At 46.1% G+C, this 17,030-nt stretch overlaps 1 pseudogene across 1 annotated transcript in view; it reads right to left on the minus strand.

The window, feature by feature from the left end:
- Nucleotides 1–11,262, minus strand: part of LOC308418039 (transmembrane protein 11, mitochondrial-like) — a 444,261-nt pseudogene extending 432,999 nt beyond the window's left edge. Inside the window, exons 1-2 of the transcript in view lie at nucleotides 11,208–11,262; nucleotides 10,782–10,856 (exon numbers count right to left, since the gene is read on the minus strand). The product of the transcript in view is annotated as a transmembrane protein 11, mitochondrial-like (transcript). The remainder of the gene's footprint in view (nucleotides 1–10,781; nucleotides 10,857–11,207) is intronic.
- Nucleotides 11,263–17,030: the final 5,768 nt, after the last annotated feature.

The raw sequence follows: 17,030 nt of genomic DNA on the forward strand, positions 1-17,030 counted from the left end.
CCCTTCCACTCTACTCACTGTGTGAACAGGCCCCTCCCACTCCACTGACTGTGTGAACAGGCCCCTCCCCCTCCACTGACTGTGTGAACAGGCCCCTCCCCCTCCACTGACTGTGTGAACAGGCCCCTTCCCACTCCACTGACTGTGAACAGACCCCTCCCACTCTACTTACTGTGTGAACAGGCCCCTCCCACTCTATTGACTGTGTGAACAGGCCCCTCCCACTCCACTGACTGTGTGAACAGGCCCCTCCCACTCCACTGACTGTGTGGACAGGCCCCTCCCACTCCACTGACTGTGAACAGGCCCCTCCCACTCCACTGACTGTGTGAACAGGCCTCTCCCACTCCACTGACTGAGCACCCTGAGCTCTTCAGTTTTTTTTTAAGGGTTTCTTTCTATACAATTGTACTTACTATTAGAATTCTGGGGGGAGACAGTCTTACTTCTCTTTGATCAGACTCAAACTTGCAGCAATCCTTCTGCATCTACTTCCTGCAGTAGGGTTTCAGACACGTGCCACAATGCTTGGCTCCTTTTATTGAGTCTATATATATATATTCATTAAGTGTCTATTTTTTAGTTTTATTTTTTTATCATGTATTTTATCAAGAGTCTCCATAAAGTGGCATTTTGTTTATTTTATTCTGAGCACCAATTAAAAATCTCTTCCGTGCCAGTGTGGTGGCACATGCCGGCAATCACAACACTCAGGAGGTAGAGGCAGGGGGATTTCCAGATTGAGGCCAGCCCACTCTACATGGTGGATTCCAGTCTAGCCAGGGCTACATGATGAGATCTTGTCTTAACCCACCAGCCAGAATCTATCACCTCAGTCAGGATAGCAGATTATGCTTACAACTCCTCCAACTCTATTGTTATTCAGAAAGACGCTGTTCCTAACCATGTGAGCCCAATCAAGGCACGTATCCTGGTTAGGGTTTCTGTTGCTGTAATGAAATGCCATGAGCAAACTTGAGGAGGAAAGGGTTTACTTTATCTTACAGCTCTCAGACCACACTCTGTCACCGAGGGAAGTCAGGGCAGGAACTCAAGGCAGGAACCTGAAGGCAGAAATTAAACAGAGACCATAATGCTTACTGACTTGCTTCTCCAGGCTTGCTCATTTTTCCTTTTTCTCTTTTTGTAATTTAAAAAATTTTTAAAATCATTTTTATTGGATATTCTCTGTATTTACACTTCAAATGTTATCCACTTTCCCCCACTCACATCCCCCCTCCCCCTACTCTTGCTTCCATGAAGATGCTCCCACTCCCAACCATCCACTCCCACCTCAGTGCCTTGACATTTCCTAAACTGGGAAAACGAGCCTTTACTGGACCAAAGATCTCTCCTCCCATTGATGCCAGACAAGGCCATCCTCTGCTACATATGTGGCTGGAGCCATGGGTCTCTCCATGTGCACTCAGTCCCTGTGATTTCTGGAGGGTTGGATTAGTTGATATTGTTTTTTTTTTTTTTTTTTTTTTTCAGGATATACTCATTCAGTATATTTCACACGATTCTCTGAAACAACATTTTATGAAAAAAAAAAAAAAAGAAGAACTCAAAACAAAAAGCTCAAAAATATGGTGCATCAGAGATGGACCCAGGAAAAGATGTAGAAGACACTTTTATCAAGTGGAAAATAAAATTAGGTTAGATTCTGAAACATGGGAAGTCATCAAAAGGGGAAATCCAAAATACCAATACCAGAAAGATTTCTAAAGTAACTATTTAAAGCAAAGCAACATGAGGCAAACATGCATCCTAAACACAGATGTTCCTTGATTTGCAGACAGTGCTAGTTTCTGATAGTCTCCTAAACTAAAAACATCTCAAATGGAAAATGCATTTAGCGCAGCTAATCCATTCAGTGTCATGGCCTAGCAACACACTTTACCGTAAAGTCTTGGATCTATCTGCTTGTCTTTTGAGACAGTGTCTCACTATTTAACTTTGGCTGTCCTGAAGCTTTGAGTACAAATACAATTTACAGAAATCCTCCTGCCTCTGGGATTAAGGGTATGTGCTACGACACTCACCAAGTGTTGGTTCTTCAACATCATCGAAAAGTGGAAATTATTTTCATGTTGGAAACCATTAGTGTATCATAACAGCAATGGAACACAAACCAGGATTAAATGCATGCATGAGACTCATTCAACTTTGCAAGAGAGGTGTATCAATCTGCTGACTTATTCAAGACAAATTCTAAGTGGAAATTAGTTTTCTAAAAATTCAAAATAAATGGGTATATTATTCCTTATCAGAATGCTATTTGTTTTTTGAGACAAAGTTTTATTCTAGAACCTTGGACTGAACTCAATTGGTAGACAGACCTGGCCTCAAAATTGTGAATATCCTCTGGACTCAGTGTCCTGGATGACTGGATTATAGGCATGCGCCAGCATATTTTAAGAAACAAAACCAAAAGTTAGCCAGGGGTGTTCAAAACCAGTTATCCAAAGTCAGCTGTGTTATAGATAAGAGGGAGAAGCTGGAAACAAGCCAATAGTAGAGTCTCATGATTCTCCAGCGAGATTCAACTCTTCATAGCAAGTACAAAGTCAGAGAGCCCAAATCCTAATTTAAATTCGTCCTTTGTGACATTCTTCTAAGAAACTGGATTAGGAAAAAAAAAGTCTTCGGTGGTGGACGCTGGCTGTGTCCTGTCACAACTTTAATCCCAGGACTTGGGAGCTGAAGGCCAGTTTTCTACAGAGCAAATTCTAGGACAGCATGGCAATGAAGAGAGGCTTTTGCCTCAGAATAATAAAGACAAACAAGGCTTTGGTGACAACACTGGACACGGCTGGATACCTCTTGCATTTGACTCTACAGCCAACTATTTGAAAGACAACAACATTCTGCATCAGGGACCACATTTTCAGAACATTCTCCAAGGACTCTCTAGTTACCAACATCTCCTTACTAGACTGTCCCAAGAGCAGAAACAATGTCTGTCTGGTTTTACTGATGGGGAATGATGGGCACTCAGGTCCTTAAATTCTTTCAGTGCTTCAATCCAACATTGAACAAAACAACTGTTTATGGCAAAACTCTTCTGTCCCATCTACCCAACAGGGCAGACACCAGCCAAATGCAGCTACTGAACATCTGGAACATGTGTCTAAGGAACTGTTACTTAAACTTAGTCACATGTGTTAAGTTGCTACGCATAGATAGCATGGTTCTCAGGTCAATTACCTGAGGGGGTGTGAAGGGAGATGCTCATGGCCCACTTGGTAAGATAAGCAACTCTTCAACTGTGTAGGGATTCTAAGAACCCAAGACTGGTGTTGCCAGACTGTCCGATTTTCCTAATGAAACCAAAAATCCGGATTCTGATGTTCAATTTTTTTAAAACCGGCAAGCAGATTCTAAGAAAGAAGACTTTAGATCATGCTGCAGGCTAAACAATATGCTGGCAGGCACTATCTATCTTGCCAGCTTGCAACTTTTAATCTAGGCCAACCTTATCAGCTCGAAGAATGGGACCTTTCCCAAGGCCACCCTGTAGATCCAAGAATGAAACCCAGCTCTTCTGATACCCTTTCCACTTAGATTCACTATGTTAGTGGCATCTGCAACAGCAGGGACAAAACTTCCTTTGTAAGAATCTCAAGGCTGAGCTGGGCGTGGTGGTGATGCCTTTAATTCCATCACTCCAGAGGCAGAGACAGGTGGATCTCTTGAGTTTGAGGCCAGCCTGGTCTACAACTGGGGTTATGAAGAGAAACAAAATACATGCACATACACACCTAATTTCCAGGGCTGGAATCTTCTAAGGTGTCCCTACTCAGATACAACAAAATAATTGGACCCCATGGGCACAAAAACGTAAACTGACATTTATCAACGAAATCAGGCAATGCACTCACATTGCTTAGGTCCAGAAAGCACTGACAGCTGGGAGAGCAAGAAGAGATTTGAGTGAGGCCTTCGAGAGATGACTCCCATTGTGAGGGTGGATTCTATTATTTAAAGATATTAAAGGGGGACTCCTTATTTTTGAGGTATTATTCTTGTTGAATTTCCTATTGGCTTCTACCCTTCTGGGTGGCCTCTAAATGTAAGGAGACCTAAGGGATTTGGGAACTTTCCTCATTTTCTACCTATTCCAAAGTCTAGGAATAAACCCTACATTTATCATCTCCTCCACCCATGATTTGGCTTCTAACTTGTCTACCTCATTTCTGGACATCTTCATTCAGGCTGTAAAATGACTTTTGACATATGTTCCAGAGAGCCTAGGATATTCCTTCCCAAACTGTTTTCTCTAGGGAGACATCTCTGGTTTCCTATTCTCTCACACATTTCATATCCAATTCAGCAGTCAGTCTGGAATGCTCAAGTTCCCAAATATATTACGAATCAATTCTCTTAATTTCCATGTTTCCAACACCACTGTCACCTCCCATGCATGGCCTTAGCAACAGCCCTTAACTACCTTCTTGTATCCAGCAGAAAAATTTAAAAATGTAAATAAGGCCTGGTTACTCATTACATTTTGGGAAACAATACAAAGGCCAAACCCTTGGTATTTCTCCAACTCCAAGACTTCACTCTTCTGCCTTTTGTTTAAAACGTTACCCATGCTTCCACACAGGCAGTTCCTACTCCCATTCTCTTTTCCTCTTAAACCTGGACGAGGCCTTCTAACCACACTATTCAGCATCTAGGGTAGCTGCTATCCTCTGCACTTATTTACTTATTAATGAAAAGTTCAGGAACAAGGCTTCTTTTATTTTGTCCTTTGCTCATCTTGGTAATCAAACTAGCCTTCATTGTCACCTGAAGTCTGATTCCTACATCCGGGATCATTTGGGTAGCCTTTCTCAAGACAAGCACCTCTCCAGCATCCCAGAACTGCCCCTGTAGCCTTCCATCTACATTCGGAATGTCTGTATGGTCCCAAGCAGGATCTCGCCCACGTGCCGGTTTCCTTAGGTAGTTCTTCCGAGACAAGCAGCGATGACACCAAGCCGCCCTCGCGAGGCTGGGGTCACACAGGCGCGTCTCCTAGCAACTCCACACCGGCATCTCATCCCTGCCCAAGGGAAGTCAACCCCTTTCCCCAGTCCCCCGCGACTGGAGCCGGCTTCTCCATCCTTACACTCACTCAGCGTCACTCCTGCCTTCCCCCACCCACAGGAGCCAGCTGGGAAGGGGCTAGTTGATATTGTTGTTCTTCCCATGGGGGTTGCAGACCCTTTCAGCTCCTTCAGTCCTTTCTCTAGCTCCATTGAGGTCCTCATGCTCAGTTCGATGGTTAGCTGCAAGCATCCTCATCTGTATCAGTATGGCTCTGGCAGAGCCTCTGAGGAGGCATCCATATAGTACCCAGAATCACATTCCCTGAGGGTGGCATTACCCACAGTGAGCTGGGACATCTCACCTCATTCATTAATCAAGAAAATGCCAGAGAGATTTGTCTATAAGGAATCTTACAGTTTCACTTCCTCTAGATAATTCCAGTTTGTATCATGTTGACAAAAAAACCAAAAAAAAAAAACCAAAACCAAAAACAACAACAACAACAACAACAACAAAAAAATCTAACCAGGACATTAAGCCAACCCCCCAACACATCCTCTGGTAAATATTTTTCAGTTCCACTTACGTCTTTTCTATGTTTTGTTTTTGACCCTCTGCTTCTGTGTTTGGGGATGGGGACCAGCTCTGGAGATGATGAGGGATAGATGAGACATGGTAAGAGTTCTTCCCTCCGAGATGTGGGGGACACAGGGAACAGGGAACTGCTCACCTGCCAACCCGGGGCAGAGCAGTCAGACCTTGGGCTTCCAGCCTTCAGAATTGCACAGTGACACACCTCACCTGAGCCGGGGACACTGTGGCTTGATTCGGATGTGGGCTTGCTATTTAAACTCCCCATGGAAAGCTGTGCTGAAAAGAAGAACTTAATTCGCATTCAATTACTGTGAGCTCTGATGCAGCCGAGCCTATTTTTACCTCGGATTTTGCGCTCTCTCCATTGTCCTCCGGTTGTCTACCTCTCTCTCTGCAGCTATTGGTTGGCGGCCTTTCCCAGCGAACTTCCAGGGTTAGTTTGAGAAACGCAGTTTTATTTTGAAAAAAAGAAAAAAAAAAAAAAAGAAAAATCCTTTGTAAGTCACCATGGGACTTTTTGAGGACGACAAATTTTGTTTTAAGGAAGTTTTTGATCAGCATATATTAACTACATGTGTAACAACGGGTTTCGTTATATTTTTGTATGTAATGTCGTTTGATTATATCCGTCTCCATTGTCCTCTCTTGTCCTCTTCTCACCCCCACTTGTCACCTTCCCTTTCTCAGCAAGTCCCTTCTCTATTCTTCCTGACACTCTTTTGGGGGTGGGGCTATGACCTAATGAGTTTCACCGGAGCTGCTTGTCCGGAGGATGTGCACATGCGCACTTTGCTGATAGCTACACCTCCACAAAGGTCCCTTCCCGGGCAGGCACGGCCTGTAGATACTCAGGAAGGAGTGGGACCTCCCGAGCCCCCAGCACTTCGTGACAGGATGTGGATAGGTTCAGTTCTGGACAGGTTTTGTGCAGTTTAATTACAGATACTGAGAGTTTACACGGCCAGGTCACAGATCTGGGACTCAGGTCCAGGTCTGAGGTACGTGTGGAAGCCGAGGCCTCACACACTGCACTTCCATGGGGCAGGTGAGGGCATAACTCTCAGCACTGCCGTGGCTCTGATCGGAGCACTGCCATCAGGCCTACCTCCCAGCCTCTGCCACAGGCTGTTTCCAGCTCGCTGTCTTACAGGCACATTCAGGTCACCCCACCTCATCCATCACCCACACGCTCGGGGTCCGGGAGCCCACTGACCCTTAGGCTGTTGTTCCTCAGGGTGACAGACCCATGTTAGCTTCATCAGCTGCTGTGAGGAGATTTCCCCTCATACTTCCTCCCAACACTCAGGAGGAGAGCTTTCCACGGAGGATGGGGAGCCCCTCTCCTGGCTTGTGACACGAGGGAGGCTGGACTTGGCCTTGTGCAGTCACTGTTCCTGAGGCCAGAGGGCTTGTGGGAAGGACTCGCTAAGTTTTCCTTCCTAAAAGTCTCTCTTGCCTTGGTCAGTGCTGCCTCTCTGTGGCAGGTGCGGCAGTAAGCAGTCCCAGTGGCTTCCCCTGCCTCCCTGCGGAAACCTCAGCTCTGGTAATGTTCCAGACACGGGATTGAAGAGTGAAGTTGGTTTGTGGATAAAAGTCCTTCTCCCAGGTGAAGGGCATCTGGGAACACACACTTTCAACTTTCCCATCGCCTATAACCCACTCAGTATGCCCCTTCCCTCCAATATTCACAGTGATACCCCCTCCTCTAGCGACTGTCCAGTGCCAATAGCTCCTTAGTGTGAGACGGGGTCTGGGAATCGCCAGCCCCTCCTGTGCTGAGCTGCTGGCACGCTTGGCATTGCACAGGTAAAGACAGCAGCTCTGAATTCACCAGTGCTGTGTCATGTCCAGAAAAAAGTGTTCCACATATTTTTAAAGATTTATTTATTTATTTAATGTATATGAGTACATTGTCACTGTCTTCAGACACACCAGAAGAGGGCATCAGATCTCATTACAGATGGTTGTGAGCCACCATGTGGTTGCTGGGAATTGAACTCAGGACCTCTGGAAGAGCTCTTAAGAGTGTCTTAACCACTGAGCCATCTCTCCAGCCCTGGCTTTCCCATTCTTCCTGCCTCCTCTTCCCTAACGTGTCCTGAGGGTCGATGATGGCGACATTTCTGCAGATGTCTTGTGTAGGGCTGGGCATTCATTCTTAGTCTCAGCACTCAGACCACTCACTGCTGACCTCTGCGAAAGGAGGCTTCTTCGCCCAAGCTTAGAGCAGCCCAGGTCCATGGGCACAAAAGTAAAGTTTTAGTACGGCATTTTACAGCGTGGCCATCTAGCGAAATAGCAATAGCAGGTTCCACCCGTAGCCCATGATCTCCTCAGACATTTGAAAAAAAAAAAACAGGGTTATAATACCACACATGAACTTGCTCCTGACCTCAAATCCAGCCAAAGAATAATCATCTATCCCATAATAGTTTTTCCGCTGTTGTACCAGTGGTCCATCTTGCTGGACAGGTCATTATGGAAGCATGCAGGGTTTGGTGCTGAGGAAAAAAAATCATTGATGTCTTTCTTCCCCAGAAGCCTGCACAGCATCTTCTGCAGCCTGGATATTTGTTATACACAGTGGGACGCAGAGCTGAGGAAACTGCTCATTTGGTCACGTGCATGGAATGAAAGCGTGAGAACCTGAGTTCTGATCCCAAACATCCATGTGAGAAGCCAGATGAGGTGGCATGTGTTGCTTGTAACCCTGTCACTGGGGACACAGACATGAGGATGCTCAGGGCACAGACATGAGGAGGGCTTGTTGGTTAACTACTTACAAGTAGTAAGCTACAAGATCAGTATGGGTCTTTGTCTTTTTTTTTTCTTTAAGATTTATTTATTTATTATATATAGCTGTCTTCAGACAAACCAGAAGAGGGCATCTGATCCCATTACAATAATTGTGAGCCACCATGTGGTTGTTGGGATTTGAACTCAGGACCTCTGGAAGAACAGTCAGGGCTCTTAACTGCTGAGCCAGTTTTCCAGCCCAAGAGACCTTGTCTTTAAATAAGGCGAACCCACTTCTCTCCACCACGCAGGCTTCCCGAGTTTTGCTTCTCTGATGCACCAGGTAGCCCTGTCCTTTCCCAACCCACAGGCCTTCTGACTTCACACCCGGCTTCCCTGAGAGTTCAAGCCAACAACCACTGGTTGACTCGAAGGTGTGTAGGCTTGGACCTCCTGACAGACACTCTGTGCAGACAGTAGACAACCCTCAAAAAAGACAGATCCAATCACAAATCGCTTTAGATGTTGAAGTTCCAGGGAAGAAAGAAAAATAGCATAAGAAGCTATGATATATAAACCCCTCAAATTGTCAATTTCATAGTCACGATGATGAAGATATCCCCAATGAAGAATTCCAAAGAATGAATATAACTATGTTCAAACTACCCAAAGAAGGCATTAAAATACTCCAAGAGAACTTCAGATAGCTGACTAAAGTGGAGACACCAATCCAAGATGTGAAATTAGAATTAAATAAAGAATTAATGAATAGAATTGCTGGAGAAAGCCCGAGTTAAGACGACTCTGGAAGTGAAAAAGTCAACAAGCCAAATGAAAGCCTCATTTGAAAGACTCACTAATCGCGTGGAAAGCAAATTATCAACACTGGACGACAAAGCAGAGGAACTGGTTTACTCAGTAAAGGTCAATGATTGAAAAAAAAGAGAAAACAGATTGTGGGCATGATTTGGGTCACTGCAAAAAGGGCCAGCTCTCAAATTATAAATATATAAGGCAAAGAATACCAGGCCAAAGGCATAGAAAGCCATAGAAGAAAAATTTCCCAAACCTAGAGAAGGAGGTGCCCATGTAGACACAGGAAACCCACCGAACTCGGAATAGACAGGACCAGAAAATAAACACTCCATAACATTTTATAGTTTAAACATTAAAAACACAAAACAAAGAATGGATATTGAAGATTTCATTCATTTATTATATATATATATATATATATATATATATATATATATATATATATATATATAATGAGTAGACTGTAGCTATCTTCAGACACACCAGAAGTGGGCATCAGATCCCATTATAGATGGTTGTGAGCCACCATGTGGGTGCTGGGATATGAACTCAGGTCCTCTGGAAGAGCAACCAGTACCCCTAACCACTGAGCCATCTTTCCAGCCCAAGAATGGATATTGAAAACTGCAAAAGAGAAAGGTTCAGTTATTTATAAGAGGGGACTCACCTGATTCATAGTGATAACACTCAGTGGAAATTGTAGTGTCCAGAGAGGCCAGAGAAGGGCATCAAATCCTGTGTAACTGGAGTTACAGATACTTCTTAGCTGCCACGTGGGTTCAAGGAACCAAATCCAAGTCCTTTGCAAGAACATGTGTTCTTAACTACTGAGCAATCCCTGCAGCCCAGCAGTAAAAATATTTAGGGGTAGATGCCTGGAAAGACATTCTAGGTTCTGAAAGACCACAACTCTAAATCCAGGGCATTATACCCAGAAAATGATTAAAATTCAAGAGGAAATAAACGTTTTCTCCAGTGAAAACAGATGAGAGGTGTGTGTGGCAGTCGGCAGCTCCAGGAGGACACTGGGAGTAATACCTCAGACTGAAGGAAACACCGCACAGAGGGGACATGGGCTAAGTGAAGCATGAGGAGGTGTGGGGGGGAAATGCTGGGGTGGGGGAGGCTTAACTAAAGTGAAGGCTCCTGCATTCAAACCTACAAACCTCCACAGAAGAAAAATAATTAGAGGGGGATGTAGAACACAGGCAGCTTGAAAATGGAGGGAGGGGTTTCAGATTTAAGTGGGAAAGGGGATTGGAGGACTCGGGAGAGGAGAGGGTTAAGTTGGGTTTGCTAAAAGTAAGGATACATGAGGAACCTTATGGAATGTCGCTACTCTGTCAGCTAACATTTATAAAGCAATTTGAACAAAGTATATGCATGGATGAACGATGTTGCTCTCTGAAGAAATGGGAGAGGATGGGTGTGGTGAGACATCGTGTTTTCAATCCCAGCACTCAGGAAGCAGAGGCAGGAGAATCTCTAAGTTCAAGGTCTACCTGGTCTACAAAGCTTATTCCAGGACAACAAGGACTACACAGAGAGACACTGTTTTTAAAAAAACAACCTCCTCAAAACAAAAAACCCCAAACCATCACCACCACCACCACCACCACCACCACCACCACCATCACCACCAACCAAGACATGGGTTATTAAATGGAACCCTAATTGCCTATAAATTATTAGTCAGGAGGACTCCAGGACCCAAAACACACAGTCTGTTTATTGCCTTTGCTCTTGGCTGTCCACCGTGACTTATTGCTGAAGATCCACTTCTTTTGGGTGCAGAGAAGAGAAGACCCCACCTATCCCAGCAGGAACCCTGTCTCTGTGACTAGTGTTCCCAGCACAGGAAGCTCTGTTCCAGTGTTGTATGGAGGGAGGAACTTTAGAGGTCTCATTCAGAGCTGGACCCATACAAGATCATGTTAGTCAAAATTCCAGAAGGTGTTGGGGCCTTTGAGACCCAGGTAGAGGAGCTGTTAGCAGTTGCTGGCTGCTCAGGGAGGGAATACCACTCTCCTTTGGGTAACATGGCCTCTTGTAGGCTGTCACCATCCTCTTGTGCATGTGGGCACCACTAAGTAGACTTTTATTAATGATAATGATAAAGGAGGGGGACATGGGGAGCATTAGAGGAAGTTGGGGGGAAGTAATGGCAGACAGATGGGAGCAAAATACATTGTATTTCTGCATGAGAATTTCAAAGGATAATTAGGGGCTGGAGAGGTGGCTCAGTGGTTAAGAGCACTGGCTGCTCATCCAGGACCCAGGCTCAATTCTCAGCAACCAGGTGGCAGCTCACAACTGTCTATAGCTCTGGTTGTGGGAGATCCAAAACTCTCACACAGTTGTACACGCGTGAAAAACACCCACACACTAAAAATAACCAGTTAAAACAGCATTTTAAAAATAAGGTGAAGGATGATTGAGGAACACACACACACACACACACACACACACACACACACACACACACACACATGAACAGGTGCACACAAAGCACACACGCCTGTGCTCACTTCAGCAACACACATACTAAAACTGGAACAGTACGGAGGAGATTAACAAAGATGGGCAAAGATGACGTTCAAGTTCTCCAAGCAGACCGTGAAAAGCCACACGTTATAAGTAAGAGAATAATTACATGAAAGTGAGCCGCTTGCTGTAGACAGGGTTCGGAGATCTCTCCTTTCCTGGTGGTTCTTGGTCCTTCCTTAGCCTCTGTCTTAGTGCCAGCACCTTCCCGTGGCTGCCCGGCTGTCTCTGGGTTCTGAGTCTCCCTGGGCTGCAATGGGAACCTGGCGGCCTGTGTTCCACCCTTGTCTACCCACTGCTGCCTTATCTTTAGGCTTGAACTTACCAGGACGCTATGCGTGGTTCCAGATCTCGGTTGTAGATCCCCTTTCCCTTTTCTTCCGGACCGTTTAGTTACCGGTCACAGGCACTTACCTGGGCTCACATGTTGGCTGTGATATCCTTACTGTATGGCCGAATCGCCCCACGCCTCAGCGTCCTCATCTGAAAGTTGGGGTATCACTGCAAGCACGGAATGCGGCGGCAACTTCGTGGAAGAGGCCGGAGAAGCATCTGTTTTTGGTGTCAGATTCTGTCTTGGTGGGAAGAGACACCATGACCACCAGGGCGACTCTTACAAATGAAAACATTGGGTTGAGGCTGGCTTACAGTTCCAGAGGTTCAGTCCGTTGTCATGGCGAGAAGCATTGGCAGCGTGCAGGCAGACTTGGTGCTGGAAGAGCTGAAAATTCCTCATCTTGATCCGAAGGCAGCCGGTTGGAGGCTCTTATTCCACACTGGGCTTGGGCATAGGAGGAGACCTCAATACCAACCTCACAGTGACACACTTTTTCTAAAAGGTAAGGCCACACCTCCTAATAGTGCCACTTCTCATGGGCCAAGCATATACAAAACCATCACAATGCCTAAGTGCAAGTCTCAAAACAGTGTCTGTGTTCTCCAGAGCTGTTTGTGTCTCTCTGTGTACACAGCGTCTCGCTGTGTAGCCCCGGCTCAAACTTGGGATCCTTCTGCAGCTGACTGTAGGCTTTTACCACCACTGTTGGCAGTGCTGATTTAATACGTTTGTTAAGTTTGACAAGCTTAATAAGACTTTAGTCTTATTCAGTGAAAAGAGTGTTATGAACAAAAGAATAAACATAATTTATTGGCCAACAAACTGCACTTAGAAGCATTTGTGCTGACCAATCCTTGACATGAAAACCACAGCCTCTTGGTATAATTAATGCTACAAAAAAAAAAGAAAAGAATTATTATTTTATTTATACGAGTACACTGTAGCTAGATGGTTGTGAGCCACCATGTGGTCACTGGGAATTGAACTCAGGACCTCTGGAACAGCAGTCAGTGCTCCTAACCACTGAGCCATCTCTCCAGCCTCAGCTGCAAAAATTCTGATTAGGTGAAGTTAATAAATAAAATCGGCAGTCATGATGGCAGTGGAAACCTCGAGGCTACCTTTTGCTGGAGGCGAGGACTGTGTGAACTCAGTTTTGTTGCTAAAAATGGACGTGGAATTGCCGTTTACAGCCGAGATCAGGAGGAGTGGCTTAGTGGTTCAGCGATGCCCTCTTTGTGTGCTGCAGGAGAGAGGCCTTCTGGGAATCAGCTGCTGTTACAGCATTTCAGGGGCAGGGACAAGAGGAGGGGCAGAATTTCCTAGGGACCTCTGTGGTCACTTCTAAGGCTGTGGTTGGGGAAGGACGTAGGCTATGTGTTCCCTTCCCGGTACTAGGAATGAGTGTCAGGAGTTGCACAGATGAGTCCTAGGATAGAGGCTATGCCCCATGGGAGACAGAAGTCAACAGAGACTTGGGCAGTGAGTGTTGTATTGAATGGGCTTGGGTCTGGCTGGGCGGGACTCGCAGGGACTGCAGTGGTGCAGAGAGGCCACCAGAGGGTGCACAAGCACCATAATTTGGCCACTGAAGGCAGAAAGGCTGCTGTAGGGCCTGCGGCTGACCTGCCTGCCCGCCAGCGTTGACCGGACCCTGACAAGACACCGGTGACCCCAAAGTCGAGCAAATTTGTCCCTCCCAGGGCTGGGACAATATCTTGATCAAATCCTGCTGCTTATCTAAGCTGGAGGTGTGGAGTTGCTTGCTCCCTGCAGGGAGCAATGAAGACAGGTTAGGTAGAAGATCTCAGAGGGATTTTTGTCCAGGGACCCCATTAGGAATAGTCTAAGGACATTGTCCCAGACAGAGGCCCAGTAGCTGTTGTAAGAGATGCAAGACGCCAAGTGACCGACTGGCCTCTTGTTGGAGAAAGGGCATTGTGCACAGGACTCAACCCTGTCCCAGAGAACATCAGCATGGGGAGGGGGCGGGGCTACGAGGAGACAGATTAGGCAGACACATGCGTCTTGTTGGAAGGATATTAGGATCAATAAATTCGATAAATGAATTGACTGGCCCTCAGAAAAGTCACCATAAAGTGACAGAGTATTGTACTTGGAACCAGAAGAAGATGGATGATGTGCACACCTTTAATCCCAGCACTCAGGAGACAGGCAGAGCTATGATCTGAGGCCAACCTTGTCTGCATACTGGGTTCTAGGACAGCCAGGGCCACATAAGGGAACCATGTTTTGAAAAAAAACAAAAAACTGCCATGAAAATACGCACAAAGAGAGAGCTAAGACCCAAGACCCTGGCAATGAGAGGGACAGCAGTGGCTTAAACTAATTACTCAGAGGAGATTCATGCACCGAAGTAAGAACCACCCTACCCCAGCCTGACTTCATAATGGCCTCACGGAAGTGAAGAGTGGCCTGCAAGTGTGAGAACCTGAGTTGAAATTCTCAGAGCCCGTGTCTGTAACATCACGGCTCCTACGGTAAGACGGGGGGGGGGGGTGAAGGCGAGACCCCCGGAAATGTGAATCCCAGCTGTCCTGGTGTTCGTACCCACAAACAACAAAGAAAACTTTATCTTAAAACAAGGGGAAGGTTAGGATTGACCGGAGGTTGTCCTCTGGCATCCACACGTGGCTGTGTCATGTGTGTGTCCTCTGAGGCTCTTGGGGGAGTGAAGGACCTTGGCTCCCTTCCCAGGTCTGCAGGGCTCCCTGGTTTGGTAGATCATACAGTGGCACAATCGGACACTAAGGGACATTTAAGCGCCATGCTCTTGGGACCTGGCAGGTGCATAAGCTGCCGAGGTCCCCACAGACTCACCTGTCAGTGTGACCTCATGGGGCTGTGCCTGACCACAGTGGCAGACCTTGGCTGGCAAGAGGCCTCAGTAGGTCTTAGAAACCCAAGTACTGGAGATACAGGTGCGGGTGGGCGTGGGATCCCCTAATTCTGTAGACACCCCATTAACAGTCCCTCACCCCAGTCCTTAACCATTTCTGCTCTTGGAGTAGCTATGTGTCCACAGAGGAAGTGTGTCGGGAGCCATAATGGAACAAGCTAATACTAGCAGGAGATTATCCTGAGATGGCCGCCTTGGATTATTATATGGTCTGCGACTGGTTCGCCCTTATTCAGCAAGACTGTAAGGGATTCATTTTAGGAAAGATTCCTGCTGTTAAAATGCCTTTATGTTATTAGTAAACATATATAACAATCATGAAGTAGTAGCACACCCCTTTGGAGCAGATCTCTGCAGATCTATGAAGATGTACTGTCTTGTAGTGACACTACATAGACATATAAATAACTTAAGTCTTAAGGAGGAACCTATAAGAATTCCTAAACTTATATCAGTGATTATTAACCTATTTTATTGTGGGACAGCCATTAGGTCATTTCTGACAGTCAAAACTGCAGTGAGAACTCTGCCAGTCTCCCAAGTGTCACCAGTTAATTGTTCTTACATGGTAACCAGACTTTCTCCTACTCAGAGCACATCCCAGGAGGTTGTAAAACAATTAAACAAAGGTCATAAAAGGGAACTAACAATTTACTATAGGTGCTAAGACAGAGGATAAAATATTGACTGGGTTTATCTATACAAAACTTCACTAATAACTTAGTTATGGTTTTAAACCTCCAGTGACTCTGGAGCTGAGACAGGTGATGGATGTTTAGCTGGATAACTACTCCTAAAGGATCTGCATGTAAACATTCTCTGCTGTAAACTCCTATTTCAATTTATGATTTGGCTTTTCGAGTGAACTTGTGGTGAACTTTGTATCATGTGTATCTGAAAGACGTTTAAGTGCCGAGCACAAAGAGAGGGAAGATCCCCCAATATTCCGCAATTCCACTCCTATTCAGGACCCCTTTCCATCCCTCTCCATTCCATCCCTTGTTGCAGTAAATATTAAAAAATAAAAAATGGTTTATCCTTCTATCGGCCCTGAGGTCTCACTCAGGAACAGAAACCATGACTAAGACCCTTATCCAAATGCAGTGTAAATCTGCAACTCCAACTTGATTATCACCAAGTGGACTTGTGCTCTCCCACCTCAACCAGACATGGCAGGCACCTCCACGCTTCCTTCTCACAGTTCATTCTCGCCCACTCCCACAAGAACCTTCTGGGAGCGGCAGGGTGTAGTGTGCTCCACTGGCCACACGGTGGCAGCAGAGCTCTACGCCTGTGGGATGGCAAGTCCTGACCATAGCGAGGCTGTGGAGCCCAACACACTCTCTGCTTCTATCTCCAAATAAGGTCGGTTCTCACCTGGTCCGGACTCAACGTCCCAGACTGCCACACCTCAGAGGCGACCCTCTCCCAGAGTGACTACAATGTGGTCAGCCAGAGAATCTTGGCCAATAGTTAGACTGCAACACCATCACAGAATCTGTCTGCACCAGTGTCCGCCTCTATCCACGCCCCACTCCTTCGTGATACTTCGTGATACAGTGCTGGAGCCTCAGCGGGGAGAATCAGACCCAGATGTGCAAACATGATGCACACACACACACACACACACACACACACCATAAAAATGCAAACTCTGAAACCATAATATGCAAGCAAAAGACCAGCAGGGTTAAAAAAAAAAAAAAGCCCAAACAAAGCATTGCAAGAGAATAAATCTCCCCAAACACCCCCGAGTTTGTTGGCCATCTAATGCTGGACACATGTACACATATTTTAAGAAGCGTCTCTCGTAGTAGGCGTCTGTGTGACCCCATCAAATAAATGGTGGGTGGCTCCAAGTTTTGAACCTGGCTTGGCAGAGCATGCAGTGGTGCATCTGTCCACCAGGGGGCACCCGAGCTGTACACTGTGGTCACTGGAGACTCCACAGGTTGCTTAGGCAACCGGCTAGTGTGACTTCAGGCGACCCTGGCCAGTCTCACGAATGGCCCTAGCCATGCTTCCTCAGTGCCAGAACCAGGC

The sequence above is a fragment of the Micromys minutus genome (genome assembly GCF_963924665.1).
Source record: "Micromys minutus genome assembly, chromosome: 1".
Classification (NCBI taxonomy): Eukaryota; Metazoa; Chordata; class Mammalia; order Rodentia; family Muridae; genus Micromys; species Micromys minutus.